The sequence below is a fragment of the Macrotis lagotis genome, chromosome 5 (assembly GCF_037893015.1).
Source record: "Macrotis lagotis isolate mMagLag1 chromosome 5, bilby.v1.9.chrom.fasta, whole genome shotgun sequence".
NCBI lineage: Eukaryota > Metazoa > Chordata > Mammalia > Peramelemorphia > Peramelidae > Macrotis > Macrotis lagotis.
Window position 1 is genome coordinate 15,503,897 of NC_133662.1, and position 25,960 is coordinate 15,529,856.

Below are 25,960 nucleotides of genomic sequence, written 5' to 3' on the forward strand. Positions count from 1 at the left end.
GACTAGAACAACAATATATGTGTGTGGTGGGGTCTGGGAGGATATTGTTGGTGAACTATTGCCTTTTAATGAATTTATAACCACAGAGAACAAACAGTCCTCACTTTACATCAATTCACATTACACAAATTTGACTTTATATAAAAAAATTCCTAAAGAAATCCAAATGAAGATTCTGAATGAGGATTTTATTGAGTGGCTAGCTACAAAGATTTCAGAAGAAGAAAGAAAAACTTTGGAAACCTAGATTTAACCAGAAAGTTTACAATAGAACCCTTAGCAAAAGCATTTCAGCATTTGAGTCAATTTTTTTTCTGGTATTAAAAAGATAGACCCAAATACTTCAAGATTTTTAAAAGTTCAAAGACTAGTTGATGATAGTATTTTTTCTTCTTGTCAGATATATGAGGAATGAAAGACAGCTACTGTCCAAATATCTTTCAATAGATCCATAAAAATAATTGTGCCACCAAACACCAAGTGATAAAGGTTAGGTGCAACAGTTAGAGAAAGGGCAACCTGTTGTCCACTTATGTTAAACTTAATGTATAGAACTTCGCAAACTTTATCATTCTCTTTACCTTTCACTTCACAGTTCTGTTTATTATGGTATATTACTTAATATGTCTGCATTTTTGTTCATTTTATGACTTGCATAAAGGTATTATTTTTGTGGACCATTTGGTAGACCAAAGACATACACAAAAATAATGAGGTGACTTTCTGGTGGATTCATAAAATTTGAAGGAGGGTTTGTTCTAGGGTGCTATCAACATATCTTGGACCTAATATATATCTATGAATAGACAATGAGATGTTCAGAATTGAAAAGAAGAAGAAAAATAGTCTAGACTACAAAATTTAATGACTGAGTTTCTCAATGGAACAATATAAAATTAGAAACATTTACAATGCTAGATGTGTTCACAAATTAACTTTTCCATGGTCATACATCAAATTGATGATAGAACTTTAACTTGAACTTGAGTCTTTCTAGGCCTTGTATCTATCTGTAACCATAATTGGATTCATCCACAGAGAGCAATGAACATGGACTTTCACTGAATTGTATGGGTCAGATTGGCATACCTGGTCCATAGACTGGTTCTGTCTTGCGGTTATGAACCCAAGACCATGCATTAAGAGATGGAAGGAGCAGACCAAACATGCTTACTTTAATTTCTGTGTCATTAAATGCTCGTTATGACCTCTGAAATTTCCTTCCTTCTCTTGGGCTCTCCTGCTCTTGTCTCCCCATCCCTCCAAAAAAAATATGCCAGTGTAAGCAGCAACCAGAATGAATTTCTATTAGTATGCATATGTATTCCTAAATTCTTAAACAGAATGACTAACACCACCTACAGTCATTAGCAAGGAGTTTGTTTTCTAAAATGCAGTTTACATTTCATCATCCAGTACTTTGTTTATTACTCTCCCTCTGACCTAGGATGGAAGGACACAGAAGGATATTGTTTGTTTTTTTTGTCTTTCATTTTCAAAGGTGGATGATGTCATGACAAGTCATGACAAGAACATATTTTCATATAGTTTTAATTTTTTCATTTGAAAACTGCCTGTTCATATCCTTTGACCATTTATCAATTGGGGAATTATTTCATTTTAGAAATTAAAAAAAAAACCTGAGAAACAGAGGTGAAGTGATTTTCCCAGAGTCTTGCAGTTAAATGCATTTCTGAGACTGGATTTGAACTCTTCCTAACATCAAGTCTAATATTCTTTCAACTGTTACTAATCAATCAGAAAGTTCCAAAGAGCACTGGAACAAATAAAATGGGACAACAGTCCTAGAAGGGAATTCAAACAAAGAATGTTAAAGCATAGAAGATAGAATGTTAAGTTAAAATAGATCATCCTTTCAATATTTCTTCTTGTAAAAATAAGCAAACTAGGACCCTGAATGGTAAATTTTCCAGTCACACAGCTAATTAATGGCAGAGCTAGGGCTTAAACTAAGGCCAGGACCTTAGAGTCTGGGCTTGAAGAAAACTGATTCATAAATCAGCAAACATAATTGAAAAGGATTTAAACTACATCATGGGACAGGAGCAAAGTCTCCAGTCAACAGAGCAAGTATACTTCCCTGATTACCATCTTATACTTTGCTTTGGGATGAGAAAGAGAGTTAAAAGATAAATAAAAATAGTGAGATGAATTAAGATCTAGGTGACTTACTGGATACAAAGAAGTGTCATTAGTGGGTAGATTTTAACTTGAAGGGAGGATTTTTAGTGCAGCCTTTTATTTTATCAGCATCTTTTAAAAAAGTGTTTGAAGAAGAATCCTCTAAAATATTTCTTTATCCAGTGTTTTTCCTATTATTTCAACTTGTATTCTACTTCATTTTCTTCCTTTGTAAAATGAGGGTGTTGAACAAGACAAACTCTTGGGTTTCTTCTATTATCATTCTATGATTCTAGGGTGGGATTTTGCCCATTTCATGTCCTTCAAACCCAAATATTTGATCTGAAATCCTTACCTATGCACAAAGAATACTTTGAATTCCTTTTCTATGATTTTCATACTCTGCTCTGGAGACAAGATGTGAAAACCTAGTTGTACATTGTTTCATGACTCTAGGAGCTCTGGTGATATTTTAGTGCAAACTTGATAAAGATGAGAAGTAAACTCCATCAGTAAGGTTCTGCCAGATACAAACAATTCTCTTTTTACATAAACTCACATTATGCAAATTTGACTTTATGTAGATAATTCTTAAAGAAATCCTCATTTAAAAAAAACACCTATGTTAACTTTACTGTACTGTATTCCCTCTCTCTCTCCCTCCCTCTCTTCTCCTATCCTTCAGCTCAGTATTTCAAAACTTCTCCCCCCAGGCCCCACCAAAAAACCCTCCCCATCCCCCCCCATGTGAAAGCAGAAGAACTGACATGGAAAAGCTGTCATGTCTTAGATACTGCACATTTGTTATCCATTCTGTCTGTGTTCATGTTTTCTGTCCCTCTCCTGTGTTCTTCCTCTTGTTTCTGGTCAGGCTGCCATGTGGATCACTCTGGCCCTCCTCTTTTTTCTCCCTTCTCTGCCCCCTCCCCTCCTCATATCTCTGAACAGTGGATCAGCCCCTTCCCTCTACTGGTACCTCTCTCCCTAACTTTCCCAGGCAAATTAATATTATATAAAATATTGCATCAAGGGGCGGCTAGGTGGCGTAGTGGATAAAGCACCGGCCTTGGAGTCAGGAGTACCTGGGTTCAAATCTGGTCTCAGACACTTATTACCTAGCTGTGTGGCCTTGGGCAAGCCACTTAACCCCATTTGCCTTGCAAAAAATCTAAAAAAATAAAATAAAATAAAATATTGCATCAAAGAGAATGGTTCACTTATCTAGAGAATTGTCTATATATAACCCTTGTGACTAAATGGGAAAAAATCTTTATACCAAAATTCTCTGATGAGGATTCAATTTACACAACTATATACACACACATATATGCTTATATGTATATGTAGATAGATAAATATATGCATGTATCTATGTATATCTATCTTTCTGCCATTCCTCATTAGATAAGGATATGAATAAACAGTTCTCAAAAGAATTGCAAAATGTTCACAACTACATGACAAAATGCATCAGTTTCCTAATGATAAGAGAATAAAGATAATCCTGGGGTTTCATCATGCATCCTGCAGATTGGCAAAGATGACCAAAAAATGGCAATATTCAATATTGGAGGGATTGTAGATACTAATACATTATTGGTGAAGTTGTGAATTGGTACAACCATTTAGGAAAGCAGTTTGGAATTATGCAAATAAAAAGTGCACACTAAAACTCCGTGACTGGGATTATATTTGAAGAATGTTATCAATTCAAAAAAAGTCTCGATATACACCTAAATATTCATAACAGTACTTTTTGTGATAGCAAAGATTTGGAAATTGGGTAATGTAAAAACAAAGTATGGTATACAATTGTAATGGAATATTACTGTATCATAAGAAATGATATATGGGATGAATATAGAAAAATGTAGAAAACTTTATACAAATTGATAGAGAGTAAAGTAAGCAGTCAAGAAAATAGTATAAGCAATAACCACAATACTGTAAATGGAAAAAATCAATCACATACCAAAATTAAAAAGTAAATGGAACTTTCATTATAAAGATAAAGCATTACTCAAATGAAAAAAAAAAATGGAAAGATAGCTCCAACCCAACCCTCATGGAGTTAAGAGGTGCATAGTTGTTTCACATTGCACATGATTTCAGACTTTTTCTATCAGATAATTAACTGCTGATTTTTCCCCCTTCTTAAAAATAAAATTGCATCATTGAGTCATTTTTAGTCATGTCAAATTTTTTATGATCCCTTTTTGGGAGTTTTCTTGGCAAAGACACAAGACTGCTTTGCTTTTCCAGCTCATTTTACAGACAAGGAAACTGTAACAAATAAAAGGAAGTGACTTACCCAGGGTCACACATCTAATGTCTGAGATAGGATTTGAAGTCAGATCTCCTTGACTTCAGGCCTACTGCTCTATCTGCTTCACTACCTACCTGTTCCAGATGTCTGTGAACTTTGTATTATGTAATGATTCTCTATAAGGAGGAGGGGAAGGATATAGAAGATAACTATGCTGAGGTAAACAATAAAAGACATAAAAGCTTATAAAAGAAAACATAAAGGTTCAATCTGAATCTTTATATATACCATTGTGGGGAATGGTACTTCATAATTGGGTTGAAAGGAACTTCATTGATTCCAAGTGCTGTGTTTCCTGGCATTTACCCCAGTATGAGATGGCTTCATGATCTGGTCATTCTCTTTGCTCTCCTCAGAAAGAGATTTTACAACTTTTTAGGGTCTTAGGGTAAACTGTAGCAGATTGTTCACCTATTGTTCAGACCTGGGTTGGAATTCCAGACCTTTGCTAGCTGTATGATAAAGAGCAAGTTACTTAGCTTTTCAGGGCCTCAGTTTCTTTATCTGTAAAATGGGAATAATCTAATTTGTACAGCCTACTTCATTGTATCTATAAGCAGATGCTAATGATAAAGACTCACCCATATTGTATACTTCAAAAGGAGAAACAACTGCTCTGGATCCCTAGTTTGCTCTTTTGAACACTGGATTTAGAACTCTGATGGTTAAGATTTTTCAACATTGGATTGGGGAGGTAAGTCTCAAAGGAAATATATCTGAGTCTCATTGAATAGATGAAGAGAGAATGAAAGTGGAAATCCTTTTTCCTTTTAAAGACTACTGAGTGGGAGACTCTTCTTGCTCAGTTCTCAGTCCCCTTTGCATCACAACAATTTTGTGGAAAAGTTTATAAAACCCTAACTTGAAATCAAGGTACACTATACCTACTCCATTCTCTTGATCTACTAGTGTGGCTAATCTGTCCAAAAATGAAGTGAGCATAGTCTGGCAAGATGGACCCTATGTTGCTCTTTAGGATTATTGCTTCTCTTTCTATATGTTCTCAAACTATTCCTTTAATAATGTCCTTTGAAGATTTTCTAGCAATAGAATTCAGATTTACTGAGCTGTACTGTGCAGGTTCTGATCTCTTTATTTTATTTCTTCTTTTGAAAATTGAAGCAACATCTAAGATCAGGTCCTATAAGTCATGTGACCTTGAGGCAAATGACTTAATCTTCTTAAACCCCACACATAATATAGGTGTGTGTTTGGGGGGAGGGAGTGGGAAAATATTGGACTACCTGATCCCTAAGGTCCTTTAGAACTCATAATATGATCATACTAGTGAGGATGATCCTTAATGGTTATAACAATTAGCAACTGAGCAAGAAGACTCAACCATCTTTCTCCTAGAGGTATTTGCATTTAAAAAGAGCAACATTTAAGCACAGGAAAGTTGAATTTTTAATAACAGAATAAGAGACATTAGTGATAGAGAATATTGGATGGCAGATGAGCCTTCCAGCTGCCCTTCAAATCCTTCCAAAGTATTTATTCACTCTACCTATGCAGCTGCTCTCTCACTTTTCACTGGGTGTCAGTACTGGTTGTGCCACTTTCTATAAATGTATGTCCCTGGAAATCCTTTTACTCTTTAGAGCCTTGATTTCTTCATCTGTAGCACAAGGATGCCCAGCCTGACTCAAAGGGTTGGTGTTAGGAAAGAGCTTTGTAAATGAGACAACACTATGTAAATGGGAGCTATTATAATGCCTGCCATTAACCTTGTGTATTGCAGAGGTGTAAATCCTCTCAGTAAAATGAGAGGGTTGGGCTAGATAATCTCTAAGGTCTCTTCTAACTCTGACATTCTATGACTGTTATTATATATCATATAAAAGATCCATTTTCTGCAGGAGTTGTTAATAGTTTTAGAGTCTGTTGAGTTTTTCAGTGGTTTTTTTAGTCATGTACAACTCTTCCTGATCCCATTTGGGGTTTTCTTGTCAAAGATACTGAAGAAGTTTGCAATTTCCTTCGCCAACTCATTTTACAGAAGAGGAAATTGAGGCAAGCAGGGTTAAATGATTTACTCTGAGTCATATAACTAATAAATGTCAGAGATTAGATTTGAACTCAGGAAGAGTATTCAGCACTCTATATGCTGCACTGCTTAGCTGTCCATTTTCTGGAATTTTATCAATAGTTTTGAAGCCTATTGAGTGGTCAGTACCAAAGAAGAGTTATTAATGCTCCTATGTCAGCTTGTCTAATGTCTCAGAGGAGTGCCTCAGGGATGCATCATCCTTAGCTGTGTCAAACTCATGCTTATCAGATTTGTAGATATGAGAAAGCTGGGAGGGATAGCTAACATACCATGACAGATATAGGATTCAAAAAGATTTTTATATGGTATAACATAAAGTCAGAGCCAAATAGGATCTCACTGAAACTAATATAATGTCTTAAGTTTGTATTCCAAAAAAGTCAGCCTCACAAGCACAAGGTGAAAGAGTTTGATAGCAATATGTATGAAAAAGATTGGAGGTTTTTCATGTGTCTTAAATTGATTGGATCACAGATGTAATCTGGCAGAGAACTTTGTTTAGTCATTTTTTAGGCATGTCTGACTCTTTGTGACCCCATTTGGGGTTTTTTTGGCAATGACATTGGAATGTTTTACCATTTCCTTCTCTGGCTCATTTTACAGATGAGAAAACTGAGGTAAATAGGATTAAGTGACTTACCCAGTGTCACACAACTAGTAAATGTCTGAGGCTGGATTTGAACTTAGGTCTTCTTGACTCCACACCCAGAGGTCTGTTCACTGTATTACCTAGCTGCCCAATAAATTAAAATAATTAGCTTTGCCATCTAAGGGAGGAGAGAAGGAAGAGACAGAATTCAGAACATTTTTTTAAAAAAATATGTTACAAATAGTTAAATATGTAATCAGGGGAAAATAAAACATAATATTAAAAAAAAAGAATGATTAACATTGCTCTTTGGGCCCCAGAGAGCAAAACTAGGAGTTAGGAGCAAAGGGTAGAATTTACAAAGTGGCAAATTTGCATTTCATATAAATCAACTTCCTAATGAAGAGAGCCTCCAAAAAGCAGAAAGGACTGTCTGGGGATGTGGTGAGTTCAGCTTTATTGGAAGTCTTGGGATAAAAGGATTTACACTCAATGAATTTCTTCAAACAAAGGCTGGATGTCCAGTTGTCAGCGATGTTTTAAGAACCATGCTTTTTTGGGGATAGTTTGGACCCTTCCAATTTGGAAATGCCATGATTCTGTGTTTAATGATCTCCTATTTTATGCCCACCTATGAGAAATAGAGATTTGTCTGTGTATGTTGGATATAAAGGCATAGACCTTACCAAGGCTTAGGATATAGGACCATAAATTTAGAATTGGAATCAGTTTTCAATCAATCAGACTACAATCAGTCATGTCATTCAGTCTTCTCAAGGATGGTTAATTAGGTTGAAAACTTACCAGAGATCATACAGGAAGTAATCATTGGGGAATAGTGTTTGAACTCAGGCTGTCTGACTCCCCAGTATGAGCTATTTGATCTGAGATCCACACTTTGGATCCCCTTGATTCTTGCTTTCAAATGGGTGTAGATGGACTCTATGGACTTTGGTTGTTATTTGATTCCTTGCTTTCTCCCTTGGCTATTTCACAAATAGAGGTGTGACAATGTCAGGAACATGTGAAAATTCACTCTATCCAGGTTATGACCCCTCACTGCTAACAATAAATGTTCAAGAGATTGGCAGGTGGGGTTCAAAGTCAGGTTGAGAAGCTATAGGTGACCTTGCTCTTTTCAGGGTAGAGGGGGCTGCCCTATCAGGTATTCCTTGCACATATCAAGAGATTTATGTTCCCTCCTGTTTTACCAGCAGGTGCCTTTATCACATAGTGTGTACAGTTCCCAAATCACTTGCCAGGGGATTCATGTCTCAATATTATAATCTCTAAAGCTATGATATTAGAAATTCAATTTTGAAAGAAGAAACTGTTTAGGGTGTCAGCATGTTATGATAATTATCTGCGTGGTTCTCCCTCCTCCCCTCCACTGCTGCTTCTTCTTGAGCTGCAATAGGAAGTTATTTTTCTCTTGAATGCCAAGAATGGCGAGAATGGGGATTATTTCTATGTTGTTCCCCCTTCCCTCTATATACCCTCACATCCCTCCCTCCACCTGCACCCTCATCTCCCATTCTCAGCCTTGACAACACATAGGGAGCGTTCTCTGCTCCCCAGAGCACATGGTTGAATAAGCCTGATTGCCTTCCTGTATTTCTTTATAAAACTTTAAATATTCATTGCACTGCTGTCAAATTAAATGGGATTCTTTGACTATCATTCGTTTCAAGGATCTGAGTTCGTTTTCTACTGTACCTGTCCTACCACCATTTGAAAGCTCTTCCATTTTTCTCACATTATTCCTTGTAAGCTCCCTGTTCCCACGAGGTCAGCAGAATGTTAGTGAAGGGAAAAGAGGTAGAGTTTAATTGCAAAGACTGAGGAGGCTGAGGAGGAAATGGAGGGGAGTTGTGGAAGGAACAGAAGTTGAGAAACCAGTAGCTCCCATGTAGGGACATTAGGGACCACCTTGTGGTAACACAAAATCCAAAGATACTCAGCAGAGATTTTTTAAAAATTGAGGCAATATTAGAATTCAGGTTCTCTGACTTCTAATGTACATTCCAAGATCATATTGGATTGTAAATAGCAGAGCAGACTTTCAAACTCAGATCCCTGATTTAAAATCTAATGCTTTTCCTACAAATTGATTATCATAGATCATCAATTTGCAGCTGGGACAGTTCTCAGAAGTCATCTGGTCTATCTTCCTCCTTTTAAAAAATAATGAAACTTAGACCAAAAGAGATTAAGCAATTTGCTCAATATTTGTCTTAGTCTCTTTCTGCCACCTCCTCTCCCCAAAATATATTCTCATGTCTTCAATATTGAGTAGAAGAGTAGCACTTCAAAATTGCTGCTTTCCAAAAGCGGGGGATGGACTAGATGACCTTTTAAAGTTCCATCTAAACCCACAAATCTATGAGGATTTATTAATTGCTTGATATATATCTAGAAGGCCTGTTTAGAAAAGAACAAGTTTGATGACATGGACCCAACAGTTATCCCTAGAAGAAATGGATTTTCAATGTGAATTTGCAAATTTAGCATAATATTATATTGTATTATAATAAAATATCTTTGTGATATGTTATGCTTTAATATTCTTCCTGCACACATTCTCATCCTAAACAGAAGAATCCATTAGAAAATGGAAAAGGGGTCACTAACTCAACGTCAGAATAATTTGTCATCAGCCTAAAACGGAATAATGCACAGGGAGGATAAAACAATGTGTATGGAACTTCGAGGAAAAGAATGTTCCAGGATAGATCTGGAAGGGATAAGACTGGAGAGGATAGTCCAGTATAGAAGAGAACTCTGTATGACTCATCAGCTCAGGACAACACAATTATAAAAAGATGATAATGTACTTCAGGACAGCATACATACTGAACACACAATCGTATACTGCATGATTATGGACTGTAGGCTTCCGAAGAGCATACTGCTGAGGAGTTTACTACTGGAGAGAAAACTATAGATTGCTCTCTGACCTTGGAGTCTACATTGGCTCCTGGAGTTAGTGAGAAGGCCCTGGGATTAGTGTCTGGTTCTGGAGCCATTTACTGATTCTGTGACCTTTGCCAAGACACTTCCCTTTTCTGGGTCTCATTTTCCTCCTCCATAGAACTCAAGTTCAACAAGCATTTTTTAAAGAAGTTACATGTAAGATACCATGTCAGACACTGGAAATGCAAAGATAAAGATGACAGCTTCTAGCCCTAAGGCGTTTACATTCTTCTGAGAAGATGCAATAGGAAGAAGGGCGTGGGTGGGATGGAAGTCTATCCATGAAAATGTCTCATCCTGGGAGTAGGTTCAAGCTGCTGTTGATGCAGGGGGGCAGATGGCTGATGCTCTCTGGGGGTCTGATGCCCTCCTCAAGTCTGTTGCTTAGATTTTTTTTCACATACTATTATTTCCCCAGGTGTCATGGACAGTTTTCCATCTGTACTGCACATGTCATACTATAGAACAGAGCAAAAAACACACTGTTTATTAGTCACAGTCCCTGGGGGAAGGCTGCCTGCTGGCACAAGAGCCTGCTTGCATCCCTCTGCCTCTTCAGATCTTCTCTCAAGTTCATCTTTCCTTCATCCCTCTTCTCACAGTAACTGGAGTTGGACATTTTTGCCACAGGGACTATTCCCCCCCCCCACCTGGGATCAATGTTAATGCTGTGTCTTGTACCACTATTACTGTCAAATCAGTCTCCTTTTACTGGCTGCAGAAATATGTGCAATTCATGCCCTATTTTGACTCTCAATTTTCTTACCCTTTAATATGTGTACTAGTCAGCTTATGAACCTGTTTTCCCTTACAAACATTTTAAGTCTGAAACTATTAAAAGCACGAAGAGACTTTAAAGTAATTTAGTTCAATCCTCTACACTTTATAGATACAGAACGGTGGGTTCAGAGATATACACTAGGTCAAGTAGCTAGTTAATAGCAAGTCCAAGACTCATGGGATTTCAGGCTTGAAGAGATGAGACCTCTAGCTCTTCAGCTCTGATCTGATCATTGAGTTTATACCCTTCATTTTACAGAAAATGTATGAACCTTGTCCAAAGTCATATGAATCATAAACATCAGAGGCAAAATTAGAATTCAGGTTCTCTGACTTCTAATGCACACTCCAAGATCATATTGGATTGTAAATAGCAGAGCAGACTTTCAAACTCAGATCCCTGATTTAAAATCGAATGCTTTTCCTACAAATTTTCCCTACTCTTTGTATTGTACAAATTGCTATATAAATGAGAGCTATTCTAATTTTCCTGGAAAGGTTTGTAGATGAATCTCACAGGTGAGGTTTTTACCCAGGCCAAGATGAAAACATCATTCCTTGCCAAACCCTAGAACAGCCGAGTCCTCCTCTGCAGGAGTCGCAGAATCAGTGTCTGGCCAAATCATTTGTGTACTCAGGGAGAATTTTGAAAATTGCTGTTGTAAAAATCCAACAGAATTTCTAAACCCTCCCCTGTACCATATAGGATTTGACATCACAAAATCAATAACTCTAGACCACACAAAACAGAGTTTTCTGGCTTTAAAAATAAATGCACCTAGAAAAAAAAATACTGAGAGAAGTTGTGTTCCCAACCCCCAACTCCAGTCCTCTGCTGATGCTGTGGTTCTTGGAGGGTATCTACCTCATTGGTTACCACCCCCCTCTCCAGTTCTGGCTGTGCTTCAAGTCCCCACTCCTTTGAGATAGTCTACAAATATTCTTATGAGTAAATCTTAGGTCCTCTCAAGCTTATTTTAGACTCAGAAATGATTGTAGTTCTCATATCTTAGAGAGGAAGCAATGTGGTACAGTGAGAAACACTGGAATTCGAATTGATGGGGTAGAGGAAAGGAAACTAAAATTTGAAGTCTATCTCTGATACTTATAGAAGAATTTATTTTTTAAAATTTTATTTATTTAAGTCAATGGTGTTAAATAACTTGCCCAGGATCACACAGGTAGGCAATTATTAAGTATCTGAGGTCAAATTTGAACTCAGTCCTCCTGACTCTAGGGCTGGTGCTTTATCTACTGCACCACCTAGCTGCCCTGCTTATAGAATAATTTAATGAAGAGAGCTCCCTGATTAACTTGATGAGTTTATAAAGGTATCAAGCCTTTCTTTTCTTTTCCAAGGAGAGACACATTGTGGGTACTTCCTGAAGGATGGGTTTCATTGGTTGGGCATGACACCAAGATAAATTGTTTGGCTCAGATTCTTAGAAGAAGGATGACTTATTTTTTTTCCTTTCTCACCCTTCTTCTGGAGAGAAGTCTTAATAGTACAGTAGATGAAGAGGGTGTATTCTTCCAAGAATTTTTCAAAGTTTTCCTTTTGACAGAAGTACATAGTAGAAGCCAATTAATAGGTATTCAAAAGTTCTAAGAAGCGAGTTCTTAAAAAATGCCCCCTCTGCACCTCAGTTTCTTATCTAGAGTTAGGATATTCTGAAAAGTGTTAGCTTTTGGAGTTCTGTACATAACATCAAATCTGAGAATTTAAGATACAGTCTTGTATTAAAAGAATGTTTTTGTTTTGTTTTGCTTTGGTGTTTCTGGATATCACCAATCTTAGGGTATTTCTCAAAAAATATCCCAAATTTGGCAGCTAGGTGGATAGAGCACTGGGCCTGGAATCAGGAGGACCTGAGTTCAAATCCAGCCTCAGACACTTAATAATTACCTAGCTGTGTGATCATGGGGAAATCACTAAACCCCATTTCTTTGCAGAACTAAAAGGAAAAAAAGCCCAAATTCAAGACTTTAGGATTTACGACTTTTTGCTAGAGAAGTGAAATTCCCTGAGCAGAATAACTTTTTGATTGAGAAAAAGATTGCACTTTTGACCTGCAAGGTTAAACAGCAGCAAGGTGTTAAAGTCAAGATATAGAGAAGTAAGTGATCTATACTTTCTATTCCTCTATTAAATGAGTTATTCAAATTATCTGGCTTCATTGAGAAAGGGGTTGCTTATATGGCAATGTCAAGGACATTTTCTGTGGGAGTCCAAAAGTTCAGAGTAAGAACCAAAAATGCTAAATGTCTGAGAGGGTATCTATGGGGTCAGAGTTCCTGGAATCTTTTATGTCTAGCAATCTCAAGTCTGATTTTCTTTCAAGGTTCATCCAAACCACATAATGGCATTGAATCTAGAGGACTCTAGGAACTTGAGGGAAAAGTCAAATAACAGAGAGGGAAAATAATTGTATTGGTTGTTTATGAGTTCTCATTACTCTTTCTTTTTTCTTTGTTTATGATTTTTCTGTTCTTCAAATTTGCTGTATTTTCAGTGAGTAAAATAAAGCCTATCTTATACCTTATAAATGCTTTTGTTGCCTTGAATATTGGATCTCGATTGGAGAGCATATTCTTTCCCGTTATCTATGAAAGCTAGACACAATTTATATTTGGAGATTGTTTGAATGGGGACATAGTGAAACAAGGAGAGAGTAATTTTGAAAGGAAAATCTCATGATTAGACCTAGTCCATATAAATCTAGAACTTGGGGGATCTATGCCCCATCGGTTATATTTACTACCTATGTGATCTTGGACAAATCAGTTTCCTTTTCTGAGTTCTGATTTCTTTCACCATAAAATGTAGATGATCTCTAAGTTCCCTCCTGGTTCTAAATTCTGGAGTCTTGCTCAAGATCACACAGTAAATAACAGATCCAGGATTAGAAACCAGGTCTCATACTTCCTCTCTCTGGATTCTAACCATTGTTATCCATAACATAAAATAATGCAGACCCAGGAGTCTGCTCCCTTTTATTCCCCTGTCCCCTATGTAACTTTGGTTGATATTTGGGAAAACTCTCTTTTTCACTCCATACTTCATGTGGCTTATTTCTTGGACTTGACCAGATTTGGGATCATCAGAAAGAAAGGTCTGGAGATGATAAGGGCATACCTATTGCTATACACTGCTCTATATCAAGTTACTTTGATAAGGTATGCCTCATTCTCATGCCCCATACTAAGACAAGGAAATACTTCTGTCTCAGAATTCTGGGACTAAAATGTAATTTCAGGAGATTTCCAGATCATAGGCTGCTCAACCCTTACACATGCTTCTCCTAGCAAATAATCAAGGCCCATTGCTCTGCCTTGACCTTCCCTTCTACCTAATCTATATTTGTGAAGAAAACATTCTGAGAATAATGAATATTTTCTCTAGTATGGATAATAGAAACTCAAGAAACCCTAATTTAATGTAATCTTAAAATGTAAATTATTTTAGAAGGTAATTGTTGTTATTGCTTGTCATTCTCAAAGAAGACCATGACATCTCAGACATAATGCCATGACATTCAGGTGAATTGGATCTAAGTGAGGGAAACTCAATTAGTCATCAGGAACCATCTGGGTCCAGTGGCCAGATATGGATCAGGAAGATACAAACTCTTTGAGAGAAAGGATTGTTTTGTTTTCTTTTTTATATCTCCAAGTATGCAGTTTGTACTAAATAAATTCACATTTCTTTGTTGATTAAATCAATCAGGTAAGTTCTTTAATTTTTGCTGACCTCTTTCCTTGTTATAGCCCTTTATTCCTCCTCTTTCACCCACTCTTTAATAAAAAAATCATTTCTCAAAAGGGAAAAAGAAAAAAGACAATTTGGTAAGTCTAATCAATTTATCAACTGAATCTGGAAGTTTATGCAGTATTACAAACTTAAAATCAGTCTTCCACTTTTGCAAAGAATTGAAGGAGATGTATTTTTAACCTCCAAAGTCGATCTTAGTTAAAATAATTATGTAGAGATCAATTTTGTTGTTGTTATAGTTTTCATTGACATTGTTGAAATCATTAACATATTGTACTCTTGGTTCTTAAGAGAGATTAAGTGGACTTGTCCCTGGATCATACAACAAGTAATATGTCTGAGGTTGGATTTGAAATCAGGTCTTCTTGACTACTTATGAGCTACTTAGGAAAATAGTGTAAATAGTATATGAAAGGCAAAAATAAATAGCAACTCTTGGAAAAGATAAAATAAATTCTATCAAAGCCCTTGCAGGCTTTAAGACACTCTAGTTCTATAAGAAGGAATAGATGAGAGTAGTTAAGTGAGAGAGGGTCTAAAACAAATCATATAATAAGGATGTCTAAAAATACTTAGAGTGGAATAATTGAATATGAATCAAGGAGCTGAGATTAAGAAACAGACAAAGAGATGGACAAATGGAGAAAGAGACAGACATGTAGGTAGGTAAATAAATAGAGCACTTATTATCTGCTTACTGTGTTCCAGACACTGTGCAAGCAAATATGACAATCCATTACCTCAAGGAGTTTACATTCAAATGGGAAAAGACTACACATATAATGGAGCTGAAGTCCAGAACCTTAAATTCTCTGTAAATGGAAAAAAAAATAATGGTTATAAGGAAGGCACTTTGAAAACCTAAAGTGAAACAGAAATGTGAAGTTTTAATATTAAAAGTCTTAAGGGATTAGTTAGACAGAAGATAAGATCCTATCATCTTAAACCTGGAATATACTTCAGAAACTACTGATTGTTATTATTAATGTTCAGTCATTTTTCAGTTGTGATCACTCTTTATGACCCCATTTGGGGCTTTCTTGGTTAAAAAAACTTCTTGTAGTCATTTGCTATTTCCTTCTCTAGCTCATTTTATAGAAGAGAAACCAAGGCAAACTGTGGCTAAATGACTTAGCCAAGGTCTTAAAACTAACAAATGTTTGAGATTGAATTTGAATTCAGATCTTCTTGACTCCAGGTTCAGTTCTCTATCCACTGTGCAACCTAGCTGTCTTTTTAGTCCACCTTATACCTGAACAAAATTTCACTGTATCACATCAACAAAAGGCCAACCATTCTATGCTTGAAGACCTACAATGAGGGAAGCCTACTTCAAAACACAGTAAAAATTTTTGAACTTCTCTAATTGTTTGGGGATTAATCTGCACATCTTGCACCTCTTTTTCCTGGCTCTGTCTTCTGTAGCCAAGTTGAACAATGATCATTACTTATTCTATGCAACCACCCTTCAGATAGTCTTGGTTGTTGTCAAGGACTCTTTAAGTCTTCTTTTCTTGGACTAAACATTTCCAATTCTTTTAAGTAATGCTCATATGACTGATCACCCTTTTCTAGTCACTATTCAGTTTATCTTCATCTTTTCCTATATGTCAGATTGGCTGCTTGGTGGTGTCATTGTGCAGAGAGTGCCTGGTCTAGAGTCAGGAAAATGCATCAATATGAATTCAAATCCAACCCCAGACACTTACTAGTTATTTGACCCTGAGCAAGTCACTTCACCCTGTTTGTCTCAGTTTTTTCAATTGTAAAATGAGCTGAAGAAGAAAATGGCAAACAACTCCAGTATCTTTGCTAAGAAAAACCTAAATGGGCTCAAAAAGAGTCAAGATTTAACTGAAAATGACTGAACAACAACAGCATCACACTGTTGGCAAATATTAAACTTCAAGTACAATAAAATCCTTTAATCTCTCTCTCTCTTTCTCTCTCTCACTCACTCAATCTGTCTCTCTCTCTCTCTCTCCACCTTAAAGGAACTGTTGTCTAGATATGATTCTTCTAGCTGTATTTGCAGAATTGATTTATAATTCTTTTAAATGCAAAAATTTGCAGTCCCCCCTATTTTCTTTTAATTAATACTTATTAAGTGCCAAATGTATGCCAGACACTGTGGTAAGTGCTGGGTATTTGGGAAAAGAGGAAAAATAGTCCTGCTTTCAAGGAAAATTTCAGTCCAATGGGGAAAAACAATACTAAAAAAAGCAACTATGTACAAACATTTTGATGTTTGTCCTTTTTTGAAGAAGAAGACCATGACATGTAAATGATGGTCCTAGATGTGGGTTAAGTAACTTGCCAAAGGTCACACAGCAAATAAATATCAAGTTTCTGAAGCTAAAATTGAACTTAGGTACTCCTGACTCCAGGGCCTCAGATCCAGAACTCCATCTACTGCATCACTTAGCTGCCTCCAAGGTCAGCATTCCAAACATGGGAGAGTCAGAGAAAAACTTTCTCATTCAAGAGATGGAGGGTGATGTGTAAGGAATATCAAGGAGACTAGTGTCACCTGATAGTGCAAGTATTTTGGAGGGTGGGGAGGGATATAGAGTTTAAATGATATTGGATTCGACTTCATATGACCTGGAAATCTGACAGTTCTTTTACTTTAATTTATTTTTATTAAAGATATTATTTGAGTTTTACAATCTTCCCCCAATCTTGCTTCCCCCCCCCCCCACAGAAAGCACTCTGTCAGTCTTTACTTTGTTTCCATGTTTTACCTTGATCCAAATTGGGTGTGATGAGAGAGAAATCATATCCTTAAAGAAGTCTAAGAGGTAACAAGATCAGAAAATAAGATACCTGTTTTTTTCTAACTTAAAGGGAATAGTCCTTGCACTTTGTTCAAACTCCACAGCTCCTTATCTGGATACAGATGGTACTCTCCTTTGCATACAGCCCAAAATTGTTCCCGATTGTTGCACTGATGGAATGAGCAAATCCTTCAAGGTTGAACTTCACTCCTATCTTGCTGTTAGGGTATACAGTGTTTTTTCTGGTTCTGCTTATCTCACTCTGCATCAGTTCATGCAAATCAATCCAGGTTTCCCTGAAATCCCATCCCTCCTGGTTTCTAATAGAAAAATAGCATTCCATGACATACATATACCACTGTTTGCTAAGCCATTCCCCAATTGAAGGGCATTTACTGGATTTCCAATTCTTTGCCACCACAAACAGGGCTGCTATAAATATTTTTGTACAAGTAATGTTTTTACCCTTTTTCCTCATCTCTTCAGGGTATAGACCCAGTAGTGTTATTGCTGGGTCAAAGGGTATGCACATTTTTGTTGTCCTTTGGGCATAGTTCCAAATAGCTCTCCAGAAGGGATGGATGAGTTCACAGCTCCACCAACAGTGTAATAGTGTCCCAGATTTCCCACATCCCTTCCAACAATGATCATTATCCTTACTGGTCATACTGGCCAATCTGAGAGGTGTGAGGTGGTACCTCAGAGAAGCTTTAATTTTCATTTCTCTAAGAATTAATGATTTAGAGCATTTTTTTCAAATGGCTATGTATTACTTTGATCTCCTCATCTGTAAATTGCCTTTGCATATCCTTTGACCATTTGTCAATTGGGGAATGGCTTTTTGTTTTAAAAATATGACTCAGTTCTCTGTATATTTTAGAAATGAGTCGTTTGTCAGAATCATTAGTTGTAAAGATTGTTTCCCAATTTACTACATTTCTTTTCATCTTGCTTACATTGGTTTTATCTGCGCAAAAGCTTTTTAATTTAATGTAATTGAAACCATCTCATTGGTTTTTAGTGATGTTCTCCATCTTTTCCTTAGTCATAAACTGTTCCCCTTTCCATAGATCTGACAGGTAGACTAGTCCTTGATCTTCTAATTTGCTTATAGTATTGTTTTTTATGTCTATGTCCTGTAACCATTTGGATCTTATCTTGGTAAAGGGTGTGAGGGATTGGTCTAATCTAAGTTTCTTCCATACTAACTTCCAATTATCCCAGCAATTTTTATGGAAGAGGGAATTTTTATCCCAATGGCTGGACACTTTGGGTTTATCAAACAGCAGATTGCTATAATCTTCTCCTGCTTTTACACCTAGTCTATTCCACTGGTCCACCACTCTATTTCTTAGCCAATACCAAACAGTTTTGATGACTGATGCTTTAGAATTTAATTTTAGATTGGGCAGGGCTAAGCCACCTTCTTTTGCCTTTTTTTTTCATTAAGCTCCTGGCAATTCTTGACTTTTTATTTCTCCATATGAATTTACTTACAATTTTTTCTAACTCGTTAAAGTAATTTTTTGGAATGTTGATTGGTAGGGCACTAAATAGATAGTTTAGTTTTGGTAGAATTGTCATTTTTATCATATTAGTTCTACCTATCCATGAGCAGTTGATATTTGCCCAGTTATTTAAATCTAATTTAATTTGTGTGAGAAATGTTTTATAATTGTTTTCAAAAAGATTCAGAGTCTGTCTTGGCAAATAGACTCCCAAATATTTTATATTGTCTGAGGTTACTTTGAATGGGATTTCTCTTTCTAGCTCTTCCTGCTGTTTCTTGCTAGACATATATAGTAAAGTTGAGGATTTATGAGGGTTTATTTTATAACCTGCAACTTTGCTAAAATTGCTAATTGTTTCCAGTACTTTTTTAGATGATTTCTTGGGATTCTCTAGGTAGACCATCATGTCATCTGCAAAAAGTGAGAGTTTTGTCTCTTCCTTCCGAATTCTAATTCCTTCAATTTCTTTTTCTTCTCTAATTGCTGATGATAACATTTCTAATACAATATTGAATAGTAGTGGTGATAATGGGCATCCTTGTTTCACCCCTGATCTTATTGGGAATGCCTCTAGCCTCTCCCCATTGAATATAATGCTTGTTGATGGTTTCAGATAGATACTGCTAATTATTTTAAGCAACAGTCCATTTATTCCTACACTCTCTAGTGTTTTTAATAGGAATGGATGCTGTATTTTGTCAAAAGCTTTTTCAGCATCTATGGATATGATCATATGATTTCTGATAGGTTTGTTGTTGATATAATTGAGTATTCTAACAGTTTTCCTAATACTGAACCAACCCTGCATTCCTGGAATAAATCCTACTTGATCATAATGTATTATCCTAGTGATGACTTGTTGTAATTGTTTTGCTAAGATTTTATTTAGGACTTTTGCATCTATATTCATCAGGGAGATAGGTCTATAATTTTCTTTCTCTGTTTTAACTTTTCCTGGTTTAGGTAGCAGTAACCATATTGGTTTCATAGAAAGAGTTAGGCAGAGTTCCATCTTTCCCTATTTTTCCAAAGAGTTTACATAGGATTGGAACCAATTGTTCCTTAAATGTTTGGTAGAATTCATTTGTGAATCCATCAGGCCCTGGAGATTGTTTTTTAGGGAGTTCAATAATGGCTTGTTGAATTTCTTTTTCTGAAATAGGATTGTTTAGGTAATTAATCTCTTCTTCATTTAACCTGGGCAACTTATATTTTTGTAAATATTCATCCATTTCACTTAGATTATCAAATTTATTGGCACAGAGGGACAAAATAATTTCAAATTATTACTTTAATTTCCTCCTCATTGGTGGTGAGTTCACCTTTTTCATTTATGATACTAGCAATTTGTTTTTCTTCCTTCTTTTTTTTTAATCAAATTGACCAGAGGTCTATCAATTTTATTGGTTTTTTCATAATACCACCTTTTGGCTTTATTTATTAATTCAATAGTTTTTTGCTTTCAATTTTATTAATTTCTCCTTTAATTTTTAGAATTTCTAATTTGGTATTCAATTGGGGATTTTTGATTTGTTCTTTCTCTATTTTTTTAGTTGCATATTTAGTTCATTGATTTCCTCTTTCTCCAATTTATTCATATAAGCATTTAGAGCTATAATATATCCCCTGAGAGTCACTTTGAATGAATCCCATAGGTTTTGGTATGTTGTTTCATTATTATCATTATCTAGGATAAAATGGTTAATTCTTTTTATAATTTGTTTTTTGGTCCATGCATTTTTTAAAATGAGGTTATTCAGTTTCCTATTTGTTCTGGGTCTATATCTCCTTGGCCCAGTATTGCATATGAATTTTATTGCATTGTGATCTGAGAAAGATGTATTCATTATTTCTGACTTTCTGCAGTTGATCATTAAGTTTTTATGTCCTAGTACATGGTGAATTTTTGTATAAGTTCCATGTACTGCAGAGAAAAAGGTATATTCCTTTCTATCCCCATTCAGTTTCCTCCATATGTCTACCATATCTAATTTTTCTAACAACCTATTTACCTCCCTAATTTCTTTCTTGTTTGGTTTATGATTCGATTTATCTAGATCTGATAGCAGGAGGTTGAAGTCTCCTACTAGTAGAGTTTTTCTATGTCTTCCTGTAGTTCTTTCAGCTTCTCCTCTAAGAATTTGGGTGTTATCCCACTGGGTGCATATATAGTCAATATTGAAATGACTGTATTATCTGTGGTACCTTTTAGGAGGATAAAGTTTCCTTCCTTATCTCTTTTAATGCTACCTATTTTTGCTGTTGCTTTGTCTGAGATAAGGATTGCTACCCCTGCTTTTTTTACTTCAGCTGAAGCAAAATATATTTTGCTCCAACCTTTTACCTTCACTTTATATGAATTTCTCTGCTTCTAATGAGTTTCTTGTAAGCAGCATATTGTAGGATTCTGGTTTTTAATCCACTCTGCTATTTGCTTACGTTTTAACAGAGAGTTAATCCCATTCACATTCAAGGTTATGATGACTAATTCTTTATTGCCCTCCATGCTATCTTCCCTCTGTATTTTCCCCCTTTCCCCCTTTTATCCATATTCCCCAGTCTTTTGTTTCTGAATACCACCCCCTTCAGTGTGTTTGCCCTGCTATATCACACCCTCCCCTTTCTTTCCCCTTTCCCTTTTTCCCTTTTCCCTTCCCTTCCTTTTGTTATTTCCCCTTATTTCTCCCACTCCCCTTCCCTTTCTCCATCCCCTTCCCCTGTTCCCCTTTTAATACTTGAAAGATGTTTTATAAGTTAACTGAGTATGTGTAGGTTGACTTTAAGCCAAGTCTGATGAGAAGAAGATTCAGGTGTTTCTGCTCTGCTCCCTTCTTCCTCTCTATTACCATAGGTTTTTTGTACCTCTTAGTGTAATGATATTTACCCCATTCAATCCCCTCCCTCCTCCCATCTCTTTCCTGTCCCCCTTTTTAGGGAGGTAGTAGGTTTTTTTAGATCATTCTATCTAAGTTATAGAAAATTCTGAGTGTCTGTCCCTTCTAGTTCAGTGTATTCTATAGAATAGAGTCAAAATTCCTGAGAGTTATTAGAGTGTTTCTCCCAAGTGGGGTTAAAGCCAGTTACATCCCATTAGATAGTAGTCTCATGGATAGGTCATGAATGTCCATCATTTCTGGCTAGGTGTATTCTCTCTGTTAGAGTTACATTTCTCAAGATTTATGAGAATCTTTTTCCCCCCATGCTGGGATATAGCCAGTTTCAACTTACTAGATTGCATTTTTTTTCCTTTTACCGCCCCCCCCCTTTTAACCTTTTCATGTGTCTCTTGAACCTCCTGTTTGATGTCCACATTTTCTGTTTAGCTCTGGTCTATTCATCAGAAATTTTTGGAATTCTTCCATTTTGTTAAATGTCTATCTTTTTCCCTGGAAGAGAAGGCTCAGCTTTGCAGGATAGTAGATTCTTGGCTGCATTCTAAGCTCCCATGCTCTTCAAAATATCTCATTCTAGGCCCTTCTATCCCTTAAAGTTGATGCAGCCAGGTCTTGCGTGATCCTTACTGTGGCTTCTTGATATTTAAATTGTTTCTTTCTGTCTGCTTGCAGGATTTTCTCTTTTATCTGATAGTTCTGGAGTTTGGCCACAACATTCCTTGGTGTTTTTATTTTAGGATCTTTTTCTGGTGGGGATCGATGTACTCTTTCAATAACTACTTTGCCCTCCGATTCCATGATATCAGGGCAGTTTTCCATCACTAGATCCTGTAATAGTAAGTCCAGGCTTTCTTTTCTCTTCAATGTTTTCAGGAAGTCCTATAATTTTCAGCTTGCCCCTCCTTGATCTATTCTCGAGGTCAGTGGTTTTCTTGATGAGGTATTTTACATTTGCTTCTATTTTTTCTATTTTTTCATTTTGTTTAACTGACTCTTGCTGTCTCATGGAGTCATTAGTTTCTGCAGACTCCATTCTTTTTTTGGGGGGAGGAGTTTTCTTCATTAACCTTTTGCAACTCCTTTTCCAATTGGTCAATTCTACTTTTGAAAGAGCTTTCCATTTGACCAATTGAGGTTTTGAGAGAATTAATTTCTTTTTGCATTTGCTTGTTTGAGGATTTTAGAGAATTATTCTCATTTTGTAATTGTCCAATTGATGATCTAAGAGATTTATTCTCCTTTTGTGTTTGTCCAATTGTAATTTCTAAGGTTTTGTTTTCTTGTTGCAAGGCATTAATTGTCTCTCCCAAATTTTTAAGCTCCTTCCTTATTTCTTCAAGGAAGTCTTTCTGTGCTGGAGACCAGATTGTATTCTCCTGAGAGGTTCAGGTCTCTCTGAGTTGGGGTCTTTCCTTTCCAGGAATTTTTCTATGGATCCACCTTTCCGCTGACCCTTCTTCAATATGCTAAGACCTTGAATTGTGTGTGTGAGGGGGGTTGTTTCACCTGGGCTTGTGATCACTAAAGGCTTTACTGAGTGCGGTTTCTCTGGCTGGCCAGTAGGAGGTGCTGGTTGCTTTCTCTGGAGTGTCTGTGACCTTGGTTGAGAGGCCTTCTCCCTTTGCTTGAAGGGAGGAGTTGGAGCTATTGAATTCTTTTGCCTTCAATCAATGGTGGGCTTTACCCTGGCCTGAGGTCATTCATTCCTCAGCTGGGCTGGTTCTTCTGCCCACACACCTGGGCCTGAGGCAGAAGTAGTTTGCATTTGTTTGTTTGGAAAGAGGCCTCTGTACAATGGAGGTGTGGACTCAGAGTTTCTCAGACCCAAGGAGCCTAGGATGGTGTCTGCAACTCTCCTTTACCAGAACTCCCCCCCACCCCAGCCTGGTCCCCAAGCTCCACGGGGACAGCACCAACACCAGCACCTCTGCTTCCCTGCGGACCCAAGCCCCTTTCGTCCAGCCCCACCACAGATCCAGCAGGTCCAGCTCTCCGGCCCTCAGACTCCTGGTTCCAATTCAGCTATTAATCTGACTGATTGGGGTTGATCCTCCCTCTGAGCCCAGACTCACCCCCCGAATTTGGCCAAAGCTGCTGCTGGAGACAAATCCTGAGGTAGATGTTCTTTCTCCTGGCTTTTCTTTCTAGGTTTTGTGGGTCAGATTTCTTTTAAGAGGTTTATTTCATGTGATAGATGGGGAAGAGATCAGGAGACTTTAGAACTGTGCCTGTCTTCTCTCTGCCATCTTGGCTGGAAGTCCAAATCTGACAGTTCTACTGCCTAAGAAATAGGGATAAGGAAGTACTGGGAACAAGTATTACCTGTGTGTTTGCTGGCAATTGTATGTAGCCTATGTGTGCCTACTCCTCCCATGGATGCTGTATGCATTTGCAGAAGATTGAGGCTAAGGTTAAAATAAAGATGCTTTGCTATTATAGTTCTTACTCTCATTTTAATAAATGCTTTTGCTTTCTTCTGATTATGTCCTCTGGTTGACCATTGTCAAGGTAAATGAATAAGTGAGGGTTCATCGCTTTAGCTTTAAAAGTATGAACTCAAAATACTGTGAGCTAATCACTTTCCATCACTTTCCTAGGAGAACTGATGTAAAAGTAGGTGTGTGTGTATGTGTGTGTGTGTGTGTGTGTGTGTGTGTGTGTGTGTGATCCATATGCCTTAGACATCTCAACACATGGGTTTTATTATTGTCCTTCCTCCTGGATAATGTCTCCGGTGAATTATAGGTACTTTCTTCCACTATTGTTTTTCTTATGTTGGTAGGTATTCTTTGGGGTACTACATTCATTTACATATATATATATATATATAAATACATATATATTATTTATTTATCATCTATCTGCCTATGTTTCTACCTCTATCCATTCATTCATTCATCCATCCATGTATCTAATCTTTTATCTACTTGTCTCTATGTATCTATGTATCTATAACTATGTATCCATGAATCTATGTATCTGTCAATCTAGACATTTTTTATATGTTTCTTATATGTTCTATATGCAGTTTCTATATGTTTATGCAAGTTCCTTCATGCACTTCCCCTTTCAGCCTAAAGTGATCTTGAGACTTCAGGCAAATATCCTATTTTTAGCCGTTGTTAATTATACTCCATCCCTTGAAAAGAGACCATCCATTCTTTTAAGCCATAGTTTAAAAATCCAAATCACATTCTTCTCAGTGCTCTCTTCTCAAATTTTTCTTTTTTATGACTCTCCTATCTTATATTGGCAGTAGTGACTAATCCCCTATTCCTACTTCACCCCAGTGGTCCTTTGTTTTTGTTTTGTTTTCCCCCCAAGAATACCTAATAGTTAACAATGCATTCAAGATTTATTCTGACCATACCTTTTGTCCCCACATGAATCATCAGATGTGGACAGTGGTTGTCAGAGCTGACAATTCTTATGAGGTTCTATATGGTGTCCCAGGTATTTGCCCTAGGAAGAAAAGAGACTTTTCTGAGGCTAATTAATCACAAGTTGATAAATACTCATCTTGGTATTCCTCAGCAGTTAGTCAACCAAACACCATATTCTTCTTTTTGCATCCATTATTCTATGTCATGTTGCATAACAGAACATAGGTAGCCACACCAACATTTTTCAGAGCACTAGAACCTGTTCACTCCAGAAGATAATTCAGCTCCCCTCTGTTCAAGAAGAGACATATCTATTATATAACTTCACTAGTATTGTAACGGTAAGTAAGGAGCAGAGTCCTGATCATTCCAAGACTATATCCACATGTGCCTGGGAAGCAGTTGGAGAAACAACCAGAGATCTCTGAGAATAAGAGTGATGAACTAGAAAAAGCAACTAAAAGAGGAAGCAGAGCCTGATAATCTAGAGGTTGCTAAATCTAACACATTGGATAAAGTGCTGGGACTAGAGCAGGAAGATCTGGGTTCAAATTTAGAATCATATACTTATAGCCATGTAATCCTGCACAAGTTATTTAACTTCTGAGGTACAAATTGTTCCTATGAAGAACAGATGAAATAATTTTTGTAAAAATCCCTACTGTCACAATAAATACTTGTTCCTTTCCTTTCTTGTTTCCCTGTCTCCCTTTCTTCTCTGGGCAAGAAAGCTTTGCCTATAGACTTTAGATTATATAGAGAA

The 25,960-nt window shown here is 36.7% G+C and overlaps 1 long non-coding RNA gene across 1 annotated transcript in view; it reads right to left on the reverse strand.

Annotated features, from left to right (window-relative positions):
- Window positions 1-24,567: 24,567 nt before the first annotated feature.
- The window catches only part of LOC141489625 (uncharacterized), a 177,681-nt gene continuing 176,288 nt past the window's right edge, over window positions 24,568-25,960 (reverse strand). The window contains exon 3 of the long non-coding RNA XR_012468954.1: window positions 24,568-25,276. This is a non-coding gene — a long non-coding RNA (uncharacterized LOC141489625). The remainder of the gene's footprint in view (window positions 25,277-25,960) is intronic.